General features: G+C 56.9%; 1 long non-coding RNA gene across 1 annotated transcript in view; it reads left to right on the forward strand.

Annotated features, from left to right (window-relative positions):
- LOC103658948 overlaps positions 1 to 25,310 on the forward strand; it is a 234,646-nt gene that overhangs the window by 168,880 nt on the left and 40,456 nt on the right. The window contains exon 2 of the long non-coding RNA XR_567362.2: positions 11,835 to 11,915. This is a non-coding gene — a long non-coding RNA (uncharacterized LOC103658948). The remainder of the gene's footprint in view (positions 1 to 11,834; positions 11,916 to 25,310) is intronic.

Consider the following 25,310-nt stretch of genomic DNA (forward strand, 5'->3'; position numbering starts at 1 on the left):
CTCCTACTGCTAGGCTGGCATCACCGTCCGCAGCCCCAGTCCCCCAAAGCCAAGAACACCTCTCCCCTTCCATCTCAAGCAGAACCATCCAGTGTTCCTTGCAGCACGTCTAAAATGTCGCCAAGTTACGGGTCTGTAGGGTCCTCTGAAGCCGCGTGGGAGCTGAAGTGCAAGTAGGTGCAGGCTGGGCTCGCTCTGGCGCTCTTTGGGCTCTGCTCTCAGTGCTCCCTGTGCACGAACAGCCGGCTCTCGGCTCCTTCCTCTCCTCACTAAAGCTGATACTGTTCTAAGAGAAAATTTAGGTGCTCATCAGAAGTGTGCCTAAATTTAGCAGACAGTTTCAGAGCTTTAAGCTCAAGTTTTAAAAATGACCTCTCATTTTGGCATGCAGTAACGGATTCCATCAAAAGGTGGTGGTTGTAAGGAACAGGATTGATTTCCGCAGACCAGGGTGTCCACGCCCTTCGCCAGTGGACAGCAGTGCGGGCGAAGGCTCGGCCCTGCGAGGAGCTGCCTCCCCTGGGCTGCCTGTGGGAGGGAGCGCCCGTGTGGCTCCCTACCGCAGAGCAGAACTCGCGTCTCCCCGCGTCTGAGCTCCGAGGACGGCTTGACAGGCGTCCCACGCTGGGCCTGGCACACATCTGTCTCCTGTCCAGCCCTGCCAGCCCGCACACTGTGGAGACCAGCTGCCCAGAGCTCCTGCTCTCAGATGTGAGCGTGTGAATCTGCCATGTGCTCACGGATCTAAAAAAGAGGAGACCAGGCTGCTTTATGTCTGTTAGAAGGAGCCTGCATTTTAAGATTATGGGGATGTGTATTCAAAAAAATTCAGCACTCACAGGCCAAGGTTTTCTGGGGCGTACTGCTGACTTACGGTCTATCTTTTTATGGAAATGGGACAAGCATAGAGCAGTTCAACTGACAAGCTGTCGAAGAAAGCAAAGGTGCTGGGTCTGGAGAACAGAATCTGGGCATGGCTGCTTCTCATGGTTGCGGCCAACACGGAGCCCCATTTCTGAGTGTCCGCCCTGGAGATGTCCGTATACAATAGGCACTGTTGCAACTGCTGTACCCATTTTGTGCGGGAAATGAAGGAAGCGCTAAGGGACGTCGTCCTGCCCAGAGGCTGCCTTCCGCCGGGACCCAGGAAGGCACGGGCGCAGTGCGGTTTTGGTCCTGCAGGGCAAGCTGCTGGTGAGAACCTGCCAGCACTGCAAAATGCTTAGCTTGCTTTTGGAAGGAGGGCAGTTTCCTTTTACGGTGTGCTCTGAACCCGGGCCGGCGTCTCTGACTCCTGGCCTGCTTGTGCCTCTTTCAGGCCCTGTCCTGTCCACAGAAGGCAGGGGACAGAGACCTTGAGGTCAGTGCCCACGCTCCTGAGAACAGAGGAGCCGTTGGGAGGAGCCAGGACCTCGTCTCCGGATCAGGTCCTCCGGTCAGTCCTGAAGGCGCACGTCGGGCGTTGTGAAGGGCGTTATCGCATCCCCGTCGACAACATGCCCGTTTTGAAGTCCTCAACCCCAGCGCCTCCGAATGTGGACGTAAGGTCTTGAAAGAGATGACGAAGGTAAAATGAGGTCTTCGGGGTGGGCCCTAATCCAGTACTGACGCCCTAGAAGAGGCGCCCAGGACTCACACACGGCGGGACGGCCCCGTGAGGACGCCGGGAGAGGACGGCCGTCTACACACGGGGGGGGGGGGTGCTCGGGAGACCCCGGCCCTGCAGACACCTTGGTCTTGGACGTCCAGACCCCAGAACGAGAGAAAATAAATGTCTGTCGAGCGGCCCGTGTGTGGTGCTTTTGCTATGGCCGCCCTCGCGCAGGCGTCCGGCCCCCACCTCTGTCTGGGTCCTGACGACGGCAGTCCGAGACGTAGGGGGACGGCTCCCTGATGCTCTTCCAGGAGTGGGGTCTGTGGCCTCTTGCCTGGCACCCCGGCAGCTGAGGCCACCTGACAGAAGGAGGTGATGCTCAAGCCGGGTGCCCCACCCACGGGCTGGGGTGCTCGTGGGGACACCCTGTCTGGGGACAGCTGCATGCGGGGGTGTCCGGGGCCACGGAGAAGAGCTGTGTGTGGACCCTTGGTCAGGCCCACCCAGTCGTCCTCCCGGCCATCCCTACCCGGGCGTGGGGACTTCCAGCTGTTGGCCGTTCCGGCGGCTCCCAGAGCCCCGAGTCTTCTCAGCAGAGTGGCTGGGGGGCCGGAGGCCGGTGCCCCCAGCTGGGCTCGGCCCGACTCCAGTCCCGCGTGCAGTGCCCTGAACAGGAGCACAAATGCTGGCCGTTTATAATGGGAGCCCGGCCCACCTGGAGAGGGCTCATTTAGCAGATTTTACTGAGAAAATGTTGGCCAGATGTTGCCCGGGTGCCCCGTCGGGAAGCTGAGTGTGTGCCCCACAGCACAGGCTGGATTGTTAGGTCCCCAAGAGCCCCTCACTCTGCGGTCTCTGGCCGGCGTGTTCCCTGCCTGTCCGGTGTGGCCATCTGGACAGTGATGGTCCTTTCCCTCTGGCCTCCTCATGTTTTCTCCCCAAACTTGGGCTGGGAGCAGAAGGCTACCAAGCCCTGCTTTCCACCTACCGAGCAGGATGTGACCAATCTGTGGGTACCGCCAACCTCCCAAAGGTCTCCTGGGGAACCGGGGCCCACAGTCGGGGCACAGCCGGTCCTGCCATGTTTTTTGTTAGCGTCACAGGCGAGAGTCATCCCCGCACTGTAGGCCGAGCAGGGGGAGGAGGCGTTCGGGCGCCAACTGGGTCATCTCCCCCAGGAGTGAGCGAGGGTGGCGGGGAACACAAGGAGAGAGTCAGGGAGATAGAAACGCTACGCATGCCTGGTAAAGACTGAGTGTCCTTTGGAGTGCAGAGGGCGCCGTGCCCGGATCTCCCTGTGAGGAGGACAGCGGGGAGAGGGAGCCGAGGGGTGCAGGCTGCGTCGGGAGGGGTGCTCAGGGAGGATGCGGCTGGACCAAGGTGGGCCGAGGAGGTAGACGTCTGCTGTGGATGTGCGGTCCCCGTGATTGGCTCTCAGGACGGTTCCTGGGTGTGAAGACAGCAGAATGGAGTGACCCCACACGCCCGGGAAGTGGAGACGCTCGAGGAGGGTGTGGGTGTGTTGAGGAATGTGGATGGCACTTGGGTGTGTTGTACGTGAGACGTCCTTGAGACACCTGGATGGGAGCATGAAGTGGGTTGGGGAATGTGTGCCTGGGGCCCAGAGGAATGTTCTCAACTGGAGAAGGGGACCCCCGTCTCAGGACCCCACAAGGCACACGGCGGGTGGTGAGACACATGGGCAGAGCTAGGCAGACACCCTGTGGTACTAGGCTCCTTAGTTCCGTGCACTGTGCCCCGGGGCGGGGGGCTGTAACAACACAGACTGGGGGCTGACCACACCAGAAATGCATTCTCTTACTGTCCGGAGGCCAGAAGTCCAAAATCCAGCTGTGGGCAGCACCACGCTCCCTCTGCAGGCCCCAGGGGAGGGCCCTTCCTGCTCGCCCAGCTTCTGGGGGCTCCAGCTGTCCTGGGCTTGTGGCCACGTCCTTCCTGTCTGTCTCCTCGTCACGTGCTGAATCTCTTGGCTTCTCTTCTCCAAGGACACCACCACTGGATTCAGAGCCACCCTGAGAATCCGAGACAGGCTTTCTAGGTCAAGATCCTTAATCATACCTGCAGAGACCCCTTCTCCTTACGCGGTCAGGAGTGCAGGCTCTGGGAGGAGGGCCTGCCATCTTTGGCAAGCACCGGACAGTCCATCCCATCGCATCAACGGAGGCCTAGAGGCCTGGAGGCCTGGAGGCAGGATTTTAGAACAAAAGCTTCACTTGGGGTAAGAGTGCAGTTTGGGGATTGCGTTCCTGGACTGATGGGATTGGACTGGGAATTCTAGCTGTCTGACCACAGGCCTGTTTCTTGCTTCTCGGAGCCTCAGTTCAGCTATCCATGAAGCAGGGATGACATGGTCCTTTATTCTCAGCCTGTCATCCGGGTATTATGAGCGCATACAATGGACAGATTTGACAGAGGGTCTGATGAACCCTGTGCCTGGACAGATCTCAGGCCCTCCCCCCCCCCAGGGGGCTCAGGTGCTCCCAGCCCCTTGCATCAGTCCTTACAGGTCACCTGACCCATGCAGCCCTGTCTCAGGCAGACCTTAGACTGGTAGAGACTCACACAGAGAAACAGGGGGCACCGTGGTGGCGAGCCCACCCAGGTGTCTGAGGGCCCGTCTGTCCACGGGCTCCGCTAGGGTAAGGAGAGGTGCGGGGCCTGAGAAGCCGAGGGGGAGGACGCCCAGCCCCTGTGCTGAGGCCCCTCTGCCTGGAGCTGGCAGGGAGCCTCCCGGGGGAGGGAGAGCCGCGAGCCGCGTGTGCGAGCCTGGCTTTCTGCTCTCCTCTTTCCATGGCAACCAGGGAGAGGGGCCAGGATGTGGCAGTCTCCCCAGAGCGTGGGCGCTGCTGTCTGCAGGCAGTGCGGCTAGAAGGAAAAACCCGAGGACGCAGCCCCGGTTCCAGCCCCGCGCTTGACACGTGCCCATCCCTGAATGCATGCGGCGCCCGTCCTCCTGTCCTCCTGTCCTCCTGTCCTCCGGTGCCCGGGGCTGCCTGCAGGGGAGGACCTGGAAACAGAGAGGCCGAGGAACTTGCCCACAGACACACAGCGAGCTACAGGGGATTTGGGACTGAAACAGAGGGCTTCCTGGGCAGGAGGCCCTGGGCCTCAGGGGACCCCGTGGTGTTCCTCCAGCACCCCCTGCCTGAATGCTAGTTGGCTCCCCCGGGGGCCTCCCTGAAACTAAGGGCAGAGCCAGGCACAAGTCTGGTGCTGAGAAGGAATTAGGAGCAACACACACTTCTGGAAACCCAGGAATTCTGAGGCTGTCAGCACACCCTGAGGTCCTCTTGGGGTTGCCCAGTACACCTTTCTCCAAGGAGCCACAGACATGTGTCAGCAGCCTTCTCAGAGGGCATTTAGGAATATTCCCAGCACCGCGGATCCCTGCTGCAAGGAAGGGCTTGGAGCAGAGAAGAGAGGCGTGGCAAAGGAGAGTTGCTGGGCCCTGGCCCCATGGCTGGCCGGCCCTCCACACTGGCCTCTCCTGGCTGACGAACCCAGTGGGGTGCCTGGCCTCCCCCCCGAGGGCTGGGCCACCGTGATTGAACACCTTTCACGCCCGCAAAGGCCGTCTCTGCTGACTCCCAGACGAGCTTTCATGCATCTCCCACCCAGATTTCTAATTCCACACATTTGGGCTCCACAGAAAAATGATTTTCCCTCTCTCCTGCGATGGCAGCTGAGACACTGGGAGGTGCCCTGGGCCACCCCGTGAGCCTCCCTGCTTGAGTGTGTCTGAGCGTGGGGCACAGCTGTGTGCGGCTCTCCCCTCCGACCTGGCCAGTCCCAGAGTCCAGGTGCTTTCTGCAGTGTCCTACTCACGCCTTGTGCCCAAGGTAACCCAGAAAGTTGTCACTGGAGGTCATCTGAGTGTCCCCCACACAAGATGTGGCCTCCAGGGATGAAACACCAGCTTCTTGGGGTAAAGAAAAGCCTAAAACATGAGACGTCGCATCAAGAGGCAAAACCTGGTGATCTGGAGACGCAGAGGCTCAGGGTTGGGACGGTCACCCTGCAGATTAGTTGTGAGGAGTCCTGGGGTCCCATCAGGCTCAGTCAGTGGGGCCCACTGCACACCCGGCCTGTATGGTGCACTCTGTCCCTCCTCGTTTGAGGGAGGGCTCGTTCTACTTGATAGTTTGAGGCTGGCTGTTTCATAAAAATGTACCTGAGTTTGTAACAGTCTGAAGCCCGAAGACTGGGTCGGTTTTTCTTAAAACTCCATCTGCTTTTTCGTCGGTGAAGATTCCTCCAAGATTTTCCCCGTGAATGGCTCCTCAGTCTTGGTTTTTGGCACAGTGACGTCCGTCAGTCTGTCTGCAAGTGTCCAGGTGCTTCGGCCAGGAGAGGTGGCGGGGACGCATCTCGCCATGTAGCCTGTCCCGGGTGCGCCTAGGTGTGGGCTTGCCGGGTCGCGTGGGAGCTCCGTTGAAGCATCTAAAGAACCAGGCGGTTTCCCAAAGCAGCTGCGGTTTCCTGTCCTGCCAGCAGCGTGTGGCGTTCTGGTTCCTTGCCAAGCTTGCCCGACTCCGGTTAGAGCCCGGGGGAGTGAGGCGTGGCCTCGCGGACCAGGGACTGTGAGCGTCTTCCTTCTGCTCACCTGACAACGAGCGTATCTTCTTCGGAAGGATGTCCATTTACTGAATGACCACTTGTTTCGCTGTCACGTTGCGTTCTGATATTCTTGAGGCCTCTTCCAGGAGCTGGTCTTAAATACCTCGGTAGGAAATACGTATCCTACGCTTCTTTGACCCATGTGCTGGTTCCTGCTGTCAGCCCGGAAATGACTACAACGTGTTTTAACTCTATTTTTCTCCCTCCCTTCCTCTAATCACTGCCGTGTTTTTATTTGCTTGTTTCTCTTGGTGTTTACTCTTAGATCTTTACGTATACTTCTGTCTCTGCTCCTTGTTTTATCTACTCTGAGCGATGACGTCTGACTCCCCATCCACCACAGAACAAGACTCGTGAGATCGGCGTGCGCCCCCCGAGAGCCAGGAGCCCTAGGACAGGACCTGGTCTGTCTTCGTGCTGTTCTCCCGTCTAACGTACACGCGCACACGACCTATTTTCTTGAGTTATTGATGCAAAAGTCGCAGGGAGCTTAGTTTTGATCTCTTGTTTTCGCACTGAAAAAATAATTTGTGGAAATCCCTTCAAATGGTCTCGTACAGCTGGTTGTTTGTAAAGGGCCGGTGGCGGCGAGGACGTCCTGCATCCGTGCCAGTGTCTCTGTAGTTCACATGCATTCACCGTACTTCCAGTTCTTGGTCTAAACAACTCTAGTGAGAAGCTTTGTGCGTTCTTAACTCACCTGATCCACATTATGGTTGGACATGTCCTGATGTGGTGGTCCTTTCACGTCTGTTGGCATTTTGAGGGAGTTCCCAATAAATACTCCCTTTTTTTCCATTTAGATTCTAAACATACTGAACAAACAAGTAAGAAAATAATGATAGAAATAAACATTACCTTTATTTCTGGTAGCACCAAATTGCAGAATTTGGCATTAGGTGTATTTGCCAAAGGGGCTTCCAGGGAGACCACGGATGAGGCCGGCTTGCCCACCTCCTCAAGGGGGCATGGGCCTGCCCCACGTGGGGCAGCCTGCAACCCTCCCACGAGGAAAGGGGTAGAGCTGAGCCCAGCTGCCTGATTATTGTTCCCAAATACCCCTGCCGGTCTCTGCAGTGTGAGTCCGGGACAGGGCAGAGGGGGCTCGGGGCACAGCCCTCCACAAGGAGGCCAGGAGCGTGAGTGCAGTGTCCCTCTCCCGCTTCCCTGGCGCGCTCCCTGGGGGGGAGGGGCATTGCCAGGCACACGGTGCATGTCTACGTGGCTGGGTGTCTGTCACAGTGAGGACTGCGGCTGTTTCCCGTTCGGGCTGTGATGGACGTCAGGGAGAACCTCCCTGTGGCCTCCGTCAGGCATCTTCTGGAGCACTGGGGGCCTTGGAGCTCTGTCCTCCCTGAGGCACTGGCTGGTGCTTTCCGGACCCCCCTCACCCCGGGATCCCTAACCCTCCTGTTGGGTTTCTCCACTGCTCAACCCTGGACACTGATGTCCCAGAGCCTTGTCCCCAGCACCCAGTCCTTGGGAGCTCGTCCCCCCGTGACCCCGGCCCATCATCCCAGCCCAGCTCCCCTCCCACTACTTGGCTTCCACGTGGGCTCTAACAGGCGTTCCAAAGTCCGTGTGACCGGGACAGAACTTGTATTTCCCACTCAACTGCCCGTCCTCCATCTTGGCAAATGGTGCCCTTGTCCATCTGGTTTCTGAAGCCAAAATGCTGTGTTTTCCAAGATGCCTCCCTGCGTCCTTCCCCATGTCCCAGGGGGATCTGCTGACTTCCTTCCAGAATGCCTCCCAAACCTGCCTCCCCTCTCAGCTGCGCCCCCACCACCACAGGAGTCTAAGCCACTGTCACGTTATCCCCGCATGACTGTCCTCCAAACTGCTTGTTCCGTGATATTCCTCTGGCTGTCCGGAATGCTGCCTGTGCCGGCCCCGAATCCAAGGCAGAGTGAGGGTCCCGGGTCAGAGGGGCAGCAGGGTGGGGTGACACAGCAGAGGGAGCCTGCAAGTGTCCTTCCTGGTGTGCCTTCTGAGCCTGAAGGGTCACCCATCCTGATCCAATCAGTAAATACTTTTCCCAAGCTGGTGGCTGGAGCTGTTCCGGGCTGTTCTCTGTAGGAGCCCTGAGCCTACACCGCGATCTCAGACGACAGGCAGAAGGGCCTTCTTAGAGCACGACGAGGCCATCATCGCTCTTCTCAGCTCCCTTTGGTGCGACAGTTACACAGCCACAGGGCCCGGCCTCACCCTGGAAAGTGAGTTATTCATCTAGCAAAAATGTGTTGTGATCCCCCTGCCGCTGGGCCGTCCTTCAGGCCCCTGGAGCACACTGGGCACATGCCTGCTTCACGTCGTGTTCCTGCTTCCGGAATCACTCTCCTCCCTGACTTCCACACAGCGGGCTTCTTCCTGCTGCCCACCTCGGCCTAAATGTCCCCTTCGCGGAGGGGGCTTCCTTGACCACTGGTCGAAAATAAACACTGAGATGCTGTCCTCGGGGCCGGGGCCTGACCTGCTCCGGCCGACTCCGCGCGTCCCGCCTCTGCCCTGAAGCCCCGTGCCCCTCCCCCGCCGCATCCTCTGTTTGAGCCCCACGCAGCATCAGCGCCTCCTGTGCAGTCCTCACTCTGGGATACAGAAGTATTTGCACGCCTATACCCACCTTCCTCAGGTGGGCGTAAGCTCTGTGATGGAGGGACCTGTCTGTGCTCACGGACACGGTCCCGCGGAGAGAGCAGTACCAGAGACAGCAGGTGTGGCCTCCCACAGAATCGCCCTGATCGCGCCCTGCCGTCCCGGCGCCCCCCACCTGCTGCCTCCTGGGGAACAGGCGTCTGGGCTCGCTGGCGTCTCTGTCCCCGCGCCTAGTGCTTCTTCTCCCCTTCTGCCCCTCTCAGCTAAGGCTCGTCCCCTGGGAGCATCGTCCTGAAATTCCCTGCTGTCTCTCTCTTCCTCCCCCTTCTCTTATGGATTTATGCTTTTGTAGCCGTTGTTTTATGGCTCCAGTGGGGTTTTGAGGAAGAGACGAGATAAATGCATGTGGGCTCCTCCTTGTCAAGCTGGAACCCTAACGACTTCGTTTCATGGAGCAGGAGGGAGAGGTTCGAAAGGAGGCGCCGAAGGCCCTGGTTTTGGGCCAGAGCGGGACTGAGTCTCAGGTCCCTAAGGTCCTGTCTGGTCACTGTCATCGCCCCTGAACCTAAGGTTTAGGTGATGTTGGGGGTCTCCTGTTTCAGCAGCTCTGTTTGGGGTGTGGAGGACATGGGACCCACTCGGAGTAGCCAGGACCTCGCAGGTGGAGAGGTCACACTCAGCCTCTCCGTCGGGCAGGTGAGGGGGCACAGGGACAGCCCCTGCGTGTGCTGTCCAATCCTGGCTGTCCCGCCCACTCGCTACTCAGAACCCGGAGCTCAGAGGATATAGACGGCCATTGTCCCCGTTCAGTTGTTGACCGTGTCAGCTGTGGGAGGGGCATCTCACACCCGGAGAACCCATCTGGGGCACCTGATGTCTGTGTTCCCAGGGTGCAGACGGACGCTCTGGGGTCAGGCCTCAGGTCAGGCCACCGCCGGCTCCACTGCTTCGCCCACGGCCTCCGGCCACACCCTCGGGGAGGAGCCGCTCCCCCTCCAGCCCTGATGCTCTCTCGTGGAGGAGGCTGGGGCAGGGAGGAGGGCGCAGCACCGCCTGGGTGTTTGCTTTCTGAGGTCACCGGGGTGGCCCCCCGGGACCCCATGCACGCCCACCTCCCGGCCTCGAGCAGGTGTTGTGGATGTGCTAGGAATCCACACCAGCGCAGCTTCGCTCACGGCACCGTGCGGGGTCCTGCATGGTTAGTCGTCCTCCGTTGTGCAGAAGGTGTCCGTCCCCGAGAACCCTGCGCCCCGCTCACCTGGCTTTGACGGGGTGCAGACTGGCGTTCAGTTCTTCTGTCGATGTGGAGGACGGGGCCTTCATGGTGCTTCTGCTCCCGGAGGCGAGACCGTCAGAAGCCGCCTTTGGCGTCGCAGTCGGTGCACAGCTGGAGGGGACCCAGCGAGAGCGGGGTGTCCTGGCAGGTGAGCCTCAGCTGTGCCCAGTCCTCCCGCAGACCGACCCCGAGCCCCTAAAACAGAGGCTCGGCCGCTCCTCGTCCACCTCTGGTGTTTGCACTGGTCAAATACGTGAGAGGTCAGAGGTGTGTGGAGGTCGCAGACAGACAGGCCTGGGGGAGAGGTGTGCGGAGGCTGTGGATAGGCCCGGGGGAGAGGTGTGCGGAGGCTGTGGATAGGCCCGGGGGAGAGGTGTGCGGAGGTCGCGGACAGACAGGCCCGGGGGAGAGGTGTATGGAGGTCACGGACAGACAGGCCCAGGGAGAGGGCGGAGGCTGTGGACAAGCCTGGGGGAGAGGTGTGCGGAGGTCACAGACAGACAGGCCCAGGGGAGAGGTGTGCGGAGGCTGTGGATAGGCCCGGGGGAGAGGTGTGCGGAGGTCGCGGACAGACAGGCCCAGGGGAGAGGTGTATGGAGGTCACGGACAGACAGGCCCAGGGGAGAGGTGTGCGCAGGCTGTGGACAAGCCTGGGGGAGAGGTGTGCGGAGGTCACGGACAGACAGGCCCAGGGGAGAGGTGTGCGGAGGCCGTGGACAGACAGGCCTGGGGGAGAGGTGTGTGGAGGCTGTGGACAGACAGGCCTGGGGGAGAGGTGTGCGGAGGTCACGGACAGACAGGCCCGGGAGAGAGGTGTGCGGAGGCCACGGACAGACAGGCCTGGGGGAGAGGTGTGTGGAGGCTGTGGACAGACAGGCCTGGGGGAGAGGTGTGTGGAGGCTGTGGACAGGCCTGGGGGTAGGTGTGCGGAGGTCACGCACAGAGAGGCCTAAGGGAGAGAGGCAGGGGGAACGGAGCCGGGAGGTGGATGTCATGGTCCTGCTGTGGAGCCCGTGTCCCAGGGTCCTGGGCTCAGGAGTGCAGCTGCTCTCCCGTGAAGTGCCCAGACGCGATCTTGGGAGGTGGTTCCCAGTGTCCCGCCTGGCCCCGAAGTTCATGAAAATAGGCCCCCCGAAACTCTGCTCGTCCCCTCTGACAGCGCCAGGAGAAAGAGGTCCTTCGTCAGCACCTGCTCAGAGCATTAGGGGGTTAGAAACATGCCTTCAGTCTCTCACCCTCCAGTTTATCACAAACCGTCGCGCTCAGAAGTTGACTTTACTGTCCCACAGAACCCCTTAGGAGCATGCGTGCTGGACAGGGGATACAGTGAGGAGCGGGTTAAGTGATCACTCTGGGCCTCCGGGGCCACTCGGAGCTTCTGCCGTCGTGTTCATCTGTGGCCCTCGAGTAGAGAGGTTGGGGTGCATTTGTCTCTGGGTCCCCAGCTGCTAAGAGAGGGCCTGTGAAGGAGTGGTTATTAGTAAATATTTCTTAAATATTGATTGGAGTGTTTCCCCTGCAAGCTGATGTTTGGATTTTCCGGAAGCCTCTGAGGGGAAGGGAAGCGGCCCATCTTGATGCCCTTACAAGACAGGACTCAGGTTTGAACGCACTTGACCGCACGTTATGCTCCTTGTCGCCACGAGTCATGTCGAACTGTCCGTGGTTAGGGCCTGGTTTTATTTGTTATATATATATTTTATATATCCTTTTATGCTTCCTGTCTTGCAGTCTTGATGGTCTCGGCGTCTTGTCGGCCTGAACGCCCGCCCTCGCCCCGTGTCGTCCTCACGTCGGGAGTGGACGTAACAGGTGAGCACTGCATCAGCCAGCAGCACCGTGTAACGAATCAGTCCGAGACTTAGTGGCTTCGAAGGAAGAGCATGCAGCGTCTCCAGTTTCTGCGCCATGGCTGGTCGCCTCCCGGGGCCTCCGCGGGTCCCAGTCAGGCTGGTCAGCTGGGCGCAGCCTGCGCGGGCAGGGCTGAGGGCCGACCCTGGTCCGGGCTCCCTCGAGTGGCTCTGAGCGGGCCTCTGTGCCTCTAGCTGCTGCTCGGGTCCTCAGCCCTTTGCTGTGCGAGCCTCTCGGTAGAGTGCTCACGGGATGGCGGCGGGCTACCCCTGAGGCCAGGGCTCCGGGAGACTCAGAGGCCAGTGAGGAAGACCGACGTCACGGTCTTGGTGCCCTAATCTCAGAAGGGACAGCCAATCGTTTTTTGCTGTGTCCTATTTATTAGAAAAAGGTCACCAGGTCGTTTCCAAAGACAAAGAGGTTGTGGGGGTGTGGTCACCAGGACGGGGTAGCATCATCCACTCCAGACTGCCAACCCAGGACTGACCAGGTCCCAGCCGCCCTTCTAGCCATGGGGTTTGCAAAGGGAAGTCAGATTTGGTTCCCGGCCTCAAGGACGTGACAACTTAGTATGAGAAGGAGGTATAGAAACAGATCCAGTTCACGTGGTATTATAAGCAAAATAATACAGATATTTGAAGGGTATAATGGTAGCTCAGAGAAAGAAGGGTTCCCCTGTATTGACAAAGGATGGAGAGAGAAGGCAAGGAAGGCTTCCTGGAAGAGGTGAAGCCTGAGCTGAGGAACACTTAAGGCACTCGATGCTGGACAGAGGTAACCAGAACCTAGGCGTGTATGGAACCAGCTCAGCGGGCAGCCCCGGAGGGTGCAGGCTCCTTTCCCTCCATGAAATTTCTGCATTTCTCATAAAGCCCCCAGAAATGGTGGAGAGTCGGGACGACTGGACGACCACGTTAGTGTTAACATTAAAGGTGCATCAGAGCCGCGTTTCAGGCTTGGGTCCCGGTCAGCCTGCACTATGCTCTTGCCAGAACAGCCTGGTAAACACGAAATTTTGAGAAAATGACATGATGTTAAGCACATTTCTTAGAGACCCAAGCAAGAGGGCTGTTCACGGGAAACGCGGGCACAGTGCGCGAGCCCCATCGCGGGAATCATCCCTTTGGGCTTCCCGGGCCGTGGCTGAGGGAATCTGGGCCGGGCTGAAGGAGGAGGGTCGGCAGCCTGGTGCCGGGCCAGGACGGGAAGGACGTGCCGTGAGACCTCCCTCAGCGGACTTGGGAGGGAAACACCCCAAGGGCAGTCCGGGGCTGTGGGGGAGCGGCCGTTGCCTGCCCAATACGTGGGGGACCCGTGACCAAGAGGGATGGGGCTGCGCACATGTCCTCGGTGAGGCCTTCTGGGCAGCGGGGTCCAGGCTCAGCTGGCTGAGCCCCTCCCCTCGGCCCCCTGCTTCCCGCCCCAGCTCCAGCCAGCCTGCCGCCGCCAGCGTCCACCTGCCCCCCCCCCCTTGGCCCTGTTCCCGGGAGGTGGGGTGACATCTTTACCTCCTGCTTTCTGGGTCTAGGATGGGGCCTGGCTCAGAGCGGTAGCATGTCTGAAAGCTTCTGATCGGGAGGATAATGGATGGTGCAGCCAGCTCTCGAAGAAGGAGTGGGAGGGACATGCCGGCGCACAGACTGTCCCTTCTGGCCCTGTGTCTGTGGGCAAGAAGGAGGGGACAGAGGTGCACACTCGGGGTCGCCGGAGGTGCTCGCGCCCCACACCTGGAGCCTCGAGGAGTGGCCGCACCTGGACGTTCTCGGCAGCAGCGCGCTCAGCCGCTCCCCAGGCCGCGCTCCAGCCCTCTCCTGGCTGCGAAGAGTGACAGGAGCCCCCTGGGGCCGACCTCGGCACAGACTGGGCCCGGGGCAGCCTACGTGGGCGCCCAGACCTGGGAAAGCAACAGGAAGGCGGCCGGACCCATGGCCTCCCAGCTGGCCGTCTGTCTGCTCTGCCTCTCTGTCTCCCTGTGACCCGCCTTCCTCGGTGCCCCGTGGTGTCGCCGAGGGAGGCTCCTGCCACAGCAGGCCCCCAGTAACAGCCGCCGAGGGACAGCAGCGGACGTGGCCCCGCTCAGGGCCACGGGCACAGAAGTGTCTTTGAGACTCGTGTCCCTAGATTGGGGGAGGCGGCTCTCAAGAAGGGGCACCGCTGTGAGCTGGGCCCACGCCCCGGAAGATGTGGGCTGCACATTCGAATGTGACCCCGTTTAGTGGGATGGCGGATTATTAGGACACCTTCACTCCCACATGAGTCAGAGGCAGTGAGACTCAGAAGGCTTATCATTATTTTGGGGTTTTGAGGGTCATGGTAATTTGAGTTTTCTTCTTTGTGCTTTTTTCTGTCTTTCCTGAGTTTTCTGCCGTGAGCAGATATGGCTTTTATGAAAGCACTTTCCCGAGGTGCCTAGCTTCTTGCCGTAGCTTCTCCACTGGTCCTCGGAGGCGCAGACTCGCACTCGTCACTTGTGGGGGAGCGTCAGGGGAGCGGTGGTCACGCGGGCCAGGCAGGTGGCCGCCTTCTTAAGGAGCAAGTGTGGCTCTGTGCCAGCAGGCTCTATCCTGTCTCAGCATTCAGCGAGCTGCTTCTCTGGGTAAATCACTGTGACTTGTCTAAAAATAGTCTCTCCGAACTGATAAAATGACCAGTGTTTACGTGTGGTTAAAAATAGCTTTTAAAATTTATTATGATTATTACAAAAGAACTTAAAAAAATCCCAGAAAAGTTTTAAGAAATCTAAAAAGGGAAAACACTTGTCAAAGCGGTTAATTATACACTTCGGCAAAGCTTTTGGTGCCTATTTATTATTTTGTTTTCGGAATTAGACGTGAAATTCTTGAAGGAGAACAATGACAATGAACAAAAGCATCTGAAAGAAGTCAGCACAAACTGAGGACTGACAGCTTTGAAAGAAGCGGGTCTTGCAGAGGGGACAGGCCCGTCCTCCGGCTCTGCGTCCCCAGGATGCCCCTCCACGCCCGGTCCGAACCCAAGGCGACATCCCCCCTTGCTCGGCTGCTGTCCAGTCTTGGAAGCAGTTTTCCTGGGTCTGCCCGTCCCGGCGACCCTTCCCTGCACGAATGCTCTCTGTCGCTAGTCGGCCTACACCGGCTGGGTGACACTGCTCTGCCCCCAGAGGGAAGCGGGAGCCCTGCCTGCTTCCTCGGCTCCTTGCTCACTGCTGGGCCCCTTTCCGTTCCCCGGGTCCCCGGGCTTTCCGTGACTCCTGGGCTTGCTGCTAGGGCTCCTTCCTGGAACTTTCTCTTTCCAGCTCGTCACATGGCTGTTTCATTATTATCTGTGTGCCCCAGAGCGAACATCCCCTCCCAGAGGCTGTCGTTCCTGGAGGCCATCCCCTACCACAGCTTCTCATTTGTCTCCACTGTCTGCCCACCTCCTTCCCTTGCTCGGATATTAGAAGCTTCTTGATCGCAAATTACAAAACCACAACCCAAAGTGGCTTAAAGGAAAATGGGAATATGCGGGCTCCCATAAGTGGGGAGTGGGAGAAGGACTGGTATCAGGCATAGCCACACAGAGAGACTCGTCAGCGGGTCCCCACATGGCCGGCTCTCTTCCTGATACAGGGGGTTCTCTCCAAGTGCACAGACCAGAGGCTGTCCGTAACTTCGGGTTCACATTGCCCGTCATTAGCAGCTGGTGTAGAGAGCAGCTTTCCCCCTCGGCATCCTAGAGAAGGGTCCCAGCTGGGAATCCTGCTGGCCTGGCCGTGGCCTGCGTTGTCCTGGAGCAGAGCCCCTCAGATGAAAGGATGCCGGGCTCCGACTGGCCAGCACCAGGGCCCGGGGCAAGTGCGCATGGACCGAGGGAGGGAGGGCTGGGCGTCTGAAGGGGAGCTAGGGGCTGGAGAGTGCATGGCGGGCTGGCAGAGACTGTGCACGCTCACAAACCCGGCTTCTCCTCCGTCAGACAGGGTGGTCTGACGTTCCCCCTTGTCCGCTTTATTTATTACTCCCTGTCTTCCCACCGCAACAGGAGGTCAAGAGAACAGGGGTCTGGACTTGACTCTTGGAAGCACTGTGGCGTCCATTTGCCTGGAGATGCTTGTTGAGTGGATAATGATGGAAGAAACGCAGTGGCAGAAGTGGGATTCAAACCCAGGTTCTTGGCCCCCATGTTTCCCCCCTTTCTCCCTTCCCCTTGTCACTGCGTCCAATTCTCCCTCTGAGCTCCGCTGCCCTGACGCTGTCCAGTGTGTCCGGCCCTCGAACAGGGCCTTGCCATTGGTCTGGGGTCACTTCTCCGGCCGTCGGCAGTGAGAAGAGCAGATGGACGGTCATCCTGTGTCTGTGCCACGTGGAGACTGGCAGAGTGGATTTAGGGGCTCCACGACGCTCCGAGGGGTCACTGCAGAAAATGATGACACCAAAAGCTGCAGGACAGAATCCGTGTGCGTGCTCGTTCCGGCGTGGACGAGCGGCTTCCGTGCGCGACACTGGTCCACGTGGCATAGTGAATGGCGATGAGGGTTGCATGTTAGCCATTGGGCCCCTGTGTACGTGGATTGGAAGAGGAGACAGAACTCGGGAGAGCTGAGCGAATGCTATTGCCGGGACCCAAGCAAGGGGGTGATGCTCTGCCCAGATGGCCAGAGGGAGGGGAGCTTGCAGGAGCGTCAGGCCAAGTAGGAGGATGAGGGCAGAGGAGAGGGTTCTGGAGTCCTCCAAGGTTCAGCCCTCCAGCCATGGTTCCTGAGGGCCCCCTTCACGCCTAAGGCCACACCACGCTTCCTTCCACCGAGACCTCTCTGGGAGACCCCTTAGCTCCTGCAGCTCTTCCTGTGGCGTGTGGTGACATCCCTCCGTGGTCCTCCACACCCAAACCTCCCCTCAGCTGTCCACCGATGCGATGACCACACTTATAGGGCCTTCTTCCTTCAGCCACTGGGGACAATGCTTTCCAGACCTGTCACTCTTGCCTTTAATAAATTACATGTAATTTAAGTTACGTTGATTTACCTGTCTCGTAGGGCTGTGTGAATACTCAGTAAGTTCTCCTCTGCGTCATGAAAATATGCCTTCCCGCCTCTGATTAGATCAAAGGGAGCCTTCTCTCTCCCCAGTTCGGCAGAGATTTCTGGCCGCTCCCCAAAATTCATGGTGGATTCTCTGGAGCACAACTGGGCCATGTTTCTCAGCCTCTCTTGCAATGGGGCTGAGACAGTGTGGCTTCGTGTTAGCTCGTGGAATGTGAGCAGCTGTGCGGTGGCCACGCTGGGCCCCCACGCGTCCCCTGTCCTCCCGCTGCCATGGAGACAGGGCCCGGGCCACCTTGGGGGCCGCCTGTTGAAGGCAACTCAGTCACTTGAGCTGCAGACCTCACGGGCCGTGCTCTGCCGGCATGTTGGCTCCCCAGGTTCTGCCACGCGGTGAGATGGGAGCCACCACTGCGCTCTGGGCTGTGCCTCTGGTGGCTCTTGTTCATTAAGTGGTTCCCAGCGTCGTGATCTCTGAAGGAGACCCCAGCGAAGCCTCAGTCTTACGGTTGTTGTTAAAGAGAAATGATAACAAATATCAGGGTATTTCCAGATGTCGGCTGGAACCACAGTGACACATACATGTCACATCTGTCGGCTTACGCGCACAACGTACTCTCTATTGTGGTGCTTGTCTAAATACGTAAGGTTTTATGTTTCAGCCCGTTGCCAGATGCTGAAATCTGAGAAGACTCCATTATCAAACAACACGACTTCAAAAAGTAGCACCTTGTTCTTTGAAGCTCAGACTCAGCATTTCCCAACACGAGTAATTGGAATAATGGCCCAAAAGATGATAAAAACTAAAATAGTTTTCATAAAACGTGGAAGTGTTAATGTGATAATTAAACAAACTGATTAAGAATGTTTAAGGTCTCCAATTTTAATTCCTTGCCCCAAAGACTGAGAGAGAGAGCAGGTGGGACCTGGAGGGCATCATGTCTTTGGTATTTAGGTCACGTGTGGGGACAGCCAGGAGCCCCTCCTTCCTCTGTCCTTGAGTCCAGCCCACGTGGGATTCTGTCTTTCGGGGCAGTGGTGGTGGCCTCGTGTCTCCTTGGCCAGGAGGTCCTGAGAGACGAAAGAGTTTCATGACAATCTCAGGGTTGCATTCCAACACCCTGAACCCTCCCTGCGAATGGGAACAGAAGGCATGAGAAATTGAGGGAGGGTTCTCCAGAGAAAGAAAACCAATGACATAGACATGGAATTGGCTCACACAATTAAGGAGGCTAGGAAGTCCCACGTGCAGGTAGGGCCAGCCGGCTGAAGGCCTAGGGAGAGCCTGTGTCACGGATGAAGTCTAGAGGCATCTGCTGGAGGATTCTCTGTCACCCTGGGGGAGGGTTCCTCTTTTTCTTCCATTCAGTTCGTCAACTGATCAAATGAGGCCCATCCACGCTGGGGGTAAAGCAGTGTGATTTACTCACTGTATCAATTTAAATGTTAATCTCATCCAAAGACCCCCTTATAGAAGCATCCAGAATAACGTTTGGCTGAGCATCTGGACGCTCTTAGCCCAGTCAAGTTGACACATAAAATCAACCATCTCAAGGGACCAGCAAACTTTCTCAGACATTAAATGTTCTGGGTTTGTGGGCACGTGATCTCTGTCTCAGTCACTCAGCTCTTCTGTTGTGCTGGAAACCTACCCCTGCACAAGTGAACAAAGGAGCAGGGGTGTTTCAGTAACTTTCTATGAGCAGGCAGGCGGCTGTCGTCTCCTGGCCCCTGAAGGGGACACACAGCTAACATCAGCTGAGATCCTAGCATGTTCTCTCTCAGCACCGTCCGTGTTCACAGTGATTCGGTCCTTTCAAAGATCCTGTGAGGAAATTCAGGTGTAGTTGCAGCTGGGTAACCTGCCCTAGATGACCCTCTGGTTAGCGGTAGAATTAGTGCTCCAACCCAGGCGTGCTGGTTCTGCAGTCCTCACCCACCAAGACGCCCCGGCTGCTCTGAGCCGCTCTGCTCCCCACACAGGTGATCCCACAGGAGCTCAGTCCAGGTCAAGCGCCCGGTTCCCCTCACTCGTCCTGGCGCTCTGGCCCTGGACCAGATAGCATCACCATCTACGTTTTTAGGACACATCTCTCTTCTTTGGAGCCTTAGGCAGTGGGTGTGGTGACTTGGTTTTATAAAGGTTTCTCCACGTTCGGCCTGGAGGAGGAGGTATTAATTCTCTTCGGCTGTGCTGGGATGTGCCAGCCACGAAGCTCGGAACTCTCCTTTTGATAAAGTGCTTTCGAGCTCCCCAGTCTCTCTGTGAAGGTATTGACCCCACGTTTTTTCAAGACAGGAAGCAGGCTCGAGTGGATAAGCCATACTTTCAAGGTCGTATTCTTAGTAAGTGGTGCAGGTGGATTTAGCCTGAAGTGCATGAGTCTATAGGACAGGTGCTTTCCGCAGGCCATCTCTCCATGGTGTGCATGCGGTGAAAATTACTCAGAGCTAGAATGAAGTTTTACGTCAGTGTCATTGTGGACTATCCGTGGTTTCAGTTTTACCAACAGCTATTCACTTCTTGAAGCACTGACCTTGATCATTATTACGATTACTTTTTACCAGTATTATTCAGAAACCAGTGATTTCTAGCGGGAAGCCTTATAACAAACACCACTCTCGGGGGGTAAGTCATCACTTCCATTTGGGGCTGCTGGTCGGCAGAAGAATAGTTACAAACAAATGGAATGTTCTTGATACTTTATTTTTCGGAGTCCAGACTTAGAACTACTGTATTGAGCAGGACTTCTCAAATGCAAAAAATATCTGACATCTGGATTCTTAAAAGTGTCAAAGACTAAGATGCCAAATTCCCAACGTGATTATTAATTTGACCAGGTGTGAATTAAGTCTAAGAAATAGGACAGATGCTGGTCTCCATGTAAAAATGCTGGGTGACCTGTGCCCTCGGCTTCCGTTCCAGGAGGGTGGGGAATGTGGCAGGAGGGGATGGTCTGCATGGATGGGAGGCCTTGGGATGAGCCTGCATGTGTGACGGACGCTGAGGGAGGGCTCTCTGCTGGCAGGCGACATGGTTACATTCCCATTAATGAATGGACATCAGGATAGTTCCTGATAGTTCAGCGTCCGAGGTGGTCTTTGCACCCCAGTGAACCCCACGGCCATGTGTTTTACAGACAGGGAGCCGAGGGCCAAGAGAGGAACTCTGTTGTATAGATTCGCAGCCATTACATGTTTGGTCCAGGATTAGAACCTGTGTTTGGTGACTTTTCCACCTTTTCATTACAACTTTTCAAGTCCGTCTGATCTTGTCACTGTCCACGTGAGATTGTCCCGAATGTCAACCTAAGTTTTGGCGCTAGAGGATGGAGTAAGTTAGGAAGGTAAAAACGGGACGCGGTGGAATCACCAGGTTGGCCGTGTCACTTGCACTTTGACGCCCCGCGGGGGGTCTCCCAGACCCCTCTGTCAGCTCCAGCGATCCTGGCTGTGCCCGGGGCAATGAGCCAGCCAGGGATGTGGCGACCACACTGGTCTCTGTCCTCTGAGTCACTGATTCCTGCCACAACGTGGCCCAGGCTTGCTGCAGCTCTGCCCCAGGCTCAGACAGGTGTGTAGGGAGCAGGGAGAGGACTCTGGTCTCAGGCTTAGAAGGGACCCAGGGACTTGGAAAGCCCGCATCCATCCCCTGCGCTGGGAGGGCACTCTCCACTGCTCCAGATGACACTGCCTCTCGGGGCTGGAACGGTTCGTGATCGTTGTGACTTTAAGGAGCCAGTGAACCAAATCCTGTTGCCTGGACGTTCGCTCTTCACTGCACTTGAGGGTTTCACAGCTCACTGCCTCTGGACATTCTCTCCGGCCCAATGTTCTGTGGTTCCAGGACAAGAGACGTCAGGGAGGAGACACGCAGCGGGTACCATGGGAGACTCTGTGCCAGGTATCCTTGAAATGCTTTAGTCCTTGGCCATCTTAGCCCAGATGCGTACGGGTTTTGATGTCTCCTGGTGTAAAAGCCACGCCTTCTCTGAGCCTCATTGGCTCGGGGCCTGCTAATTTGAGGCGCTACGGCTCATGGGGCACCGTATTTCTGCATGGTTCTTGGCCCAGAAAACATGTTTTTACTGTAGCCATCAAGTCCTCAAAATAAAGAGGTAATCCAGATGTCTCCAGCCCTGTGATAGGATCTGGGGAATTGCTGTGTGAAGGAGGTGACCTTCACAGCACACGTGTGACCTTCACAGCACACGGGCGACCTTCACAGCACACATGCGTGTACACAGAGCAGATATCTCATTCGAGTGCCCGTGAAAGCGCCTCGATGACAAGGCTGGAAACTGTTGCCTCTCCTCTGACTGACAGACCGGCCCTGAGGCCACAGAAGCAGCCCCATGCTAATGGTACTCGGGGTACAGTGGGAAAGGCGGCTCTGCAAACACTCACGTGTCTCTTCTGTGCTGGGTGCAATAGAGGTGAGGCCTCAGGTCCTGTGAGGCCCCAGATGGGCAGCCCAGGGGGCTGGGGAGAGCGTCACAGGTGGGAGGTGGGGTGGGATGTGTGGACAAGTCCCATGACCTGATAACAGCAGCCCGGTGGTCAAGCGGGGTAAGGCCCACCTAGGGAGGACGGTGCTGACGACTCCCCTGTCTACAGGCGTTGTGTTCCGTGAAGTTGCCAGAAAGCCGGAACCATTGCTGCAGGGGGAAATATGGGGCTGGCGCAGGAGTTAGGGTTCTCCAGAGAATGAGAACAAGTAGGATGTGCACACACACACAGATGGAATGAGACTTATTTTAAGCAGTTGGCTCACAAGATTATGGAGGCTGCTTGTCCACGATCTGCAGGTGCGCCATCAGGCTGGAGACCTGCGGAAGCCCACGCCGCAGGGAGAGCCTGAGAGCTGTCTGCTGTAGAACCCCCTCCTGCTGGGGGAGGTCAGTCTTTTTCTGTTCAGGTCTTCCACTGATCGGACGCGGCCCACCCACGCCAGGGAGAGCAATCTGCTTTACTCAGTCCACTGGTTTGAATGTTAATCTTATCCAGAAACATGGTCCCAGAATCATCCAGAGTGATGTTGGACCCCCCACATTGGGGCAGCATGATCCAGCCAAGCTGACACAGCATTAGCCACCACAGATTCTGGCAAACTCCTGTCACAGTTTGCACTGACCAGACAACATCAACTTTGTCTCATGTGTGAGTCTCTTTAACACAGACTGTTGACTGAATCACCAGGAGCTCACAGCCAACGGCACGTGACTCGAGTCTGAATGAGTCCATCTCACAGACACACACAGCCTCTGGCACTCGGCATCACCAGGAGGCCTTCCAGGACGACCTGGGGCCATTTAAAATAGTGAAACCTTCAATGGGGAACACAGAAATGTGGAGAACGTGGCACTAAATAGATCACAAAAGGACACTTGTTTGCAGGATGAGAGCTGGAAGAGGAAGACGAGGATCGTCTTGCTGCATCTCAGCCGGGAGCGTGCACGTCAGGCCACACACATTGCTGCCTCCCTGTGCTCGCTGACAATGACCATGGGGGTGCCACATGTGTTGATGGGGGGTGGCTCCCAGATTTCGGCAAGCAGGCACGTTTGTAAATCTGGAGTCCCAAATAAGGAGGATCCATCTCATACAAGGTGTGCACCTGTGAGCCCCTCGTAGTGACTCAGAGGCAGGTGCAGCCAGGGGCGGCCATGGTAGTGACGTGCAGAGTACAGAGCAGGGGAGGCATGGGGCTCAAAGACCTTCTCTGTAAGCCTGAATGGGGGGTTGGACTTCTTACTCTAGGGGATTGAAAGTGATGGGAGAGTTTTTAGGGAGTGAATGGCGATGAGGGTTGCATGTTAGCCATTGGGCCCCTGTGTACGTGGATTGGAAGAGGAGACAGAGCTCGGGAGAGCTGAGCGAATGCTATTGCCGGGACCCAAGCAAGGGGGTGATGCTCTGCCCAGATGGCCAGAGGGAGGGGAGCTTGCAGGAGCGTCAGGCCAAGTAGGAGGATGAGGGCAGAGGAGAGGGTTCTGGGGTCCTCCAAGGTTCAGCCCTCCAGCCATGGTTCCTGAGGGCCCCCTTCACGTCTAAGGCAACACCACGCTTCCTTCCACCGAGACCTCTCTGGGAGACCCCTTAGCTCCTGCAGCTCTTCCTGTGGCGTGTGGTGACATCCCTCCGTGGTCCTCCACACCCAAACCTCCCCTCAGCTGTCCACCGATGCGATGACCACACTTATAGGGCCTTCTTCCTTCAGCCACTGGGGACAATGCTTTCCAGACCTGTCACTCTTGCCTTTAATAAATTACATGCCGCTGCACCGAGGATGATGAAGCTGAGTTCTGCCACTGCCCAGAGCCTCCCTGCGCGGGCAGCGAGGGCCAGAGGTCCTGGAGGTTAAGCAGCCCTTCTGAAGACTCAGCAGAAAGGGAAGATCGGAGGCGAGACATTCTGGCGGCTGCAGCCTGGTCCTTTGTTCACCTCTGCGCATCGAGCTGCATCTCAAAATGAATTACAACCCACCCACGACGATGATTGGTTCTCATTCGCCCTCCGCCGGGGCCAGGGGAGCGTGCCTGTCCCTGCATTTCTATCCGTCATTGTCAGATAGCACCCGACGAGACACTACCTTCTGTAGTCAGGTTCAGCTCCAAGGCTGCAGCCTCTTTAAGATTCTGAGCCCAATGGAGCTCCAGCCGAGATGTATACTGTAAGTAATGAATTATCCATGATTAATTACAATTAACTGGGTCTCTTTCTTCCCTAGGCACTTGATCTAAATATTTACAAGGAATTCTGATCAGATGCTCACTGTCCAAATTAATATTATTTCATCTGAAAATACAAGAGTGTTTTCATCCAAAATCAGCTGTTGTTTTGAGTCCAATCAGCATATTATGTGGCAAAACACAACAGAGGAACATCATGTAATATGGCTGGTCAACGACCGAGGGGCAGAATCCACACCAAGCCACGGAGTTGATCCCAGAGTCCAGAGCCGCCCGCCCCTGGGCCCACGCCCACCCGACCCTCACGTAGGGCCTTCCACAGAGTCCCCGGAATGTGGACCTGGATGCATAGACATTCCCCAGATACGCTCACCACCCTGGAAAGGGAGGTCGGCAAAGTGCCTTAGGACTCATAGGCCTGGTGCCCCCAGAAGACGGGGCGCATTTGCTCACACCTGAGTGCAGTCGCCCTGGGCCCGGAAGCCTATGATGTAAACAAAAGAACCCCAGAATCATGACGATGTTTGGGGATTGGACATCTGAGTGGCACAGAATAGATGTTCAGATGATGACCATGTTATAACCCTGTTATAACCCTCAGCTCAACTGCTTCCCAAGTAAGAAGGAGCAGGGAGGGGAAACTCAGAGGCCTCCCCCTGTTCAGCACATCTCAGGTTTGATGACCGAGTAAGTGCACTGGTGGAGAAAGGTGCCCAGATCAGGGCGGGTCTGCAGAAAGGGGACCCAGTTCTAGGAAGAGTGGAGAGTGGAACCCAAGTCCTTATCTTTCACCACTGTGTCTCCTTGAGCAGCAGCCTATGGGTAAGGTCGCCTTTGAGCAACAGGCCAGAGAACTCTTTCTCAAAGGACCACCGGTTTGGCGTCTCTCTGGTTCCTCCTCCCCGGGTCCCCTCGATGTCCAACATCCTTGTGAATCTCCTGAGGGCAGACTGTCTCCTGGGGACCCAGGTCAGGATAGCCATCCATCCATCGATAGGTTAATGCATTCTCCTTTCTCCCCTACTGAGAATTAACTCAGAAAATGACTTACCTCGTCATGTCTTTCTGTGACCTGAGGTAGGTCTCCTGTCCTGGAGGCAGAGAGCTGGGCTTCCCTGGTGTTTATCTGCGTGTCATTTTCCCATTTTCTTACATTCATGTATCACCAGTTCTGCTATTTGTCTAATATCTTTCTGAAAATTAAGTTTTAAAAATGAATCCCAGTCTAAAACAATACTATCTATGGGAGTTTGACCTGCTCATTAGTGGGTTTTTTTTTTTTTTTGGAAATACATCCTCAAGTAAATTCATAATCTTCAAAATAAGAACAAATTCATGTGTACCTTCCCACTTACAGTGTGTGCCTGCTGTACTCTGGACCATGGTCTGGCTGATAACAAAGGCACGGGATTTGCAGCTGGTCAGACCTGAGCTCATGTCTTAGCTCTGGCTCAGTTGCTGGCTGCATAATCCCCGGGAAGATCACTTATCCTCCCAGATGACCAGCATCCATGTGTATAAATGCGGATGTGGTGAGGATGAGGTGGGGGACTCCGTGAAGCCAGGCTCAGCAAGACGGCTGGTCTCTGCACCAGACTGTTGATTCCAGCCACATGGCTCATATCCTTGTCCTCTCTTGTTTACAGATCCCTAATTTGGTGAAAG

This window comes from Ursus maritimus, unplaced genomic scaffold (assembly GCF_017311325.1).
Source record: "Ursus maritimus isolate PB19 unplaced genomic scaffold, ASM1731132v1 scaffold_6, whole genome shotgun sequence".
NCBI lineage: Eukaryota > Metazoa > Chordata > Mammalia > Carnivora > Ursidae > Ursus > Ursus maritimus.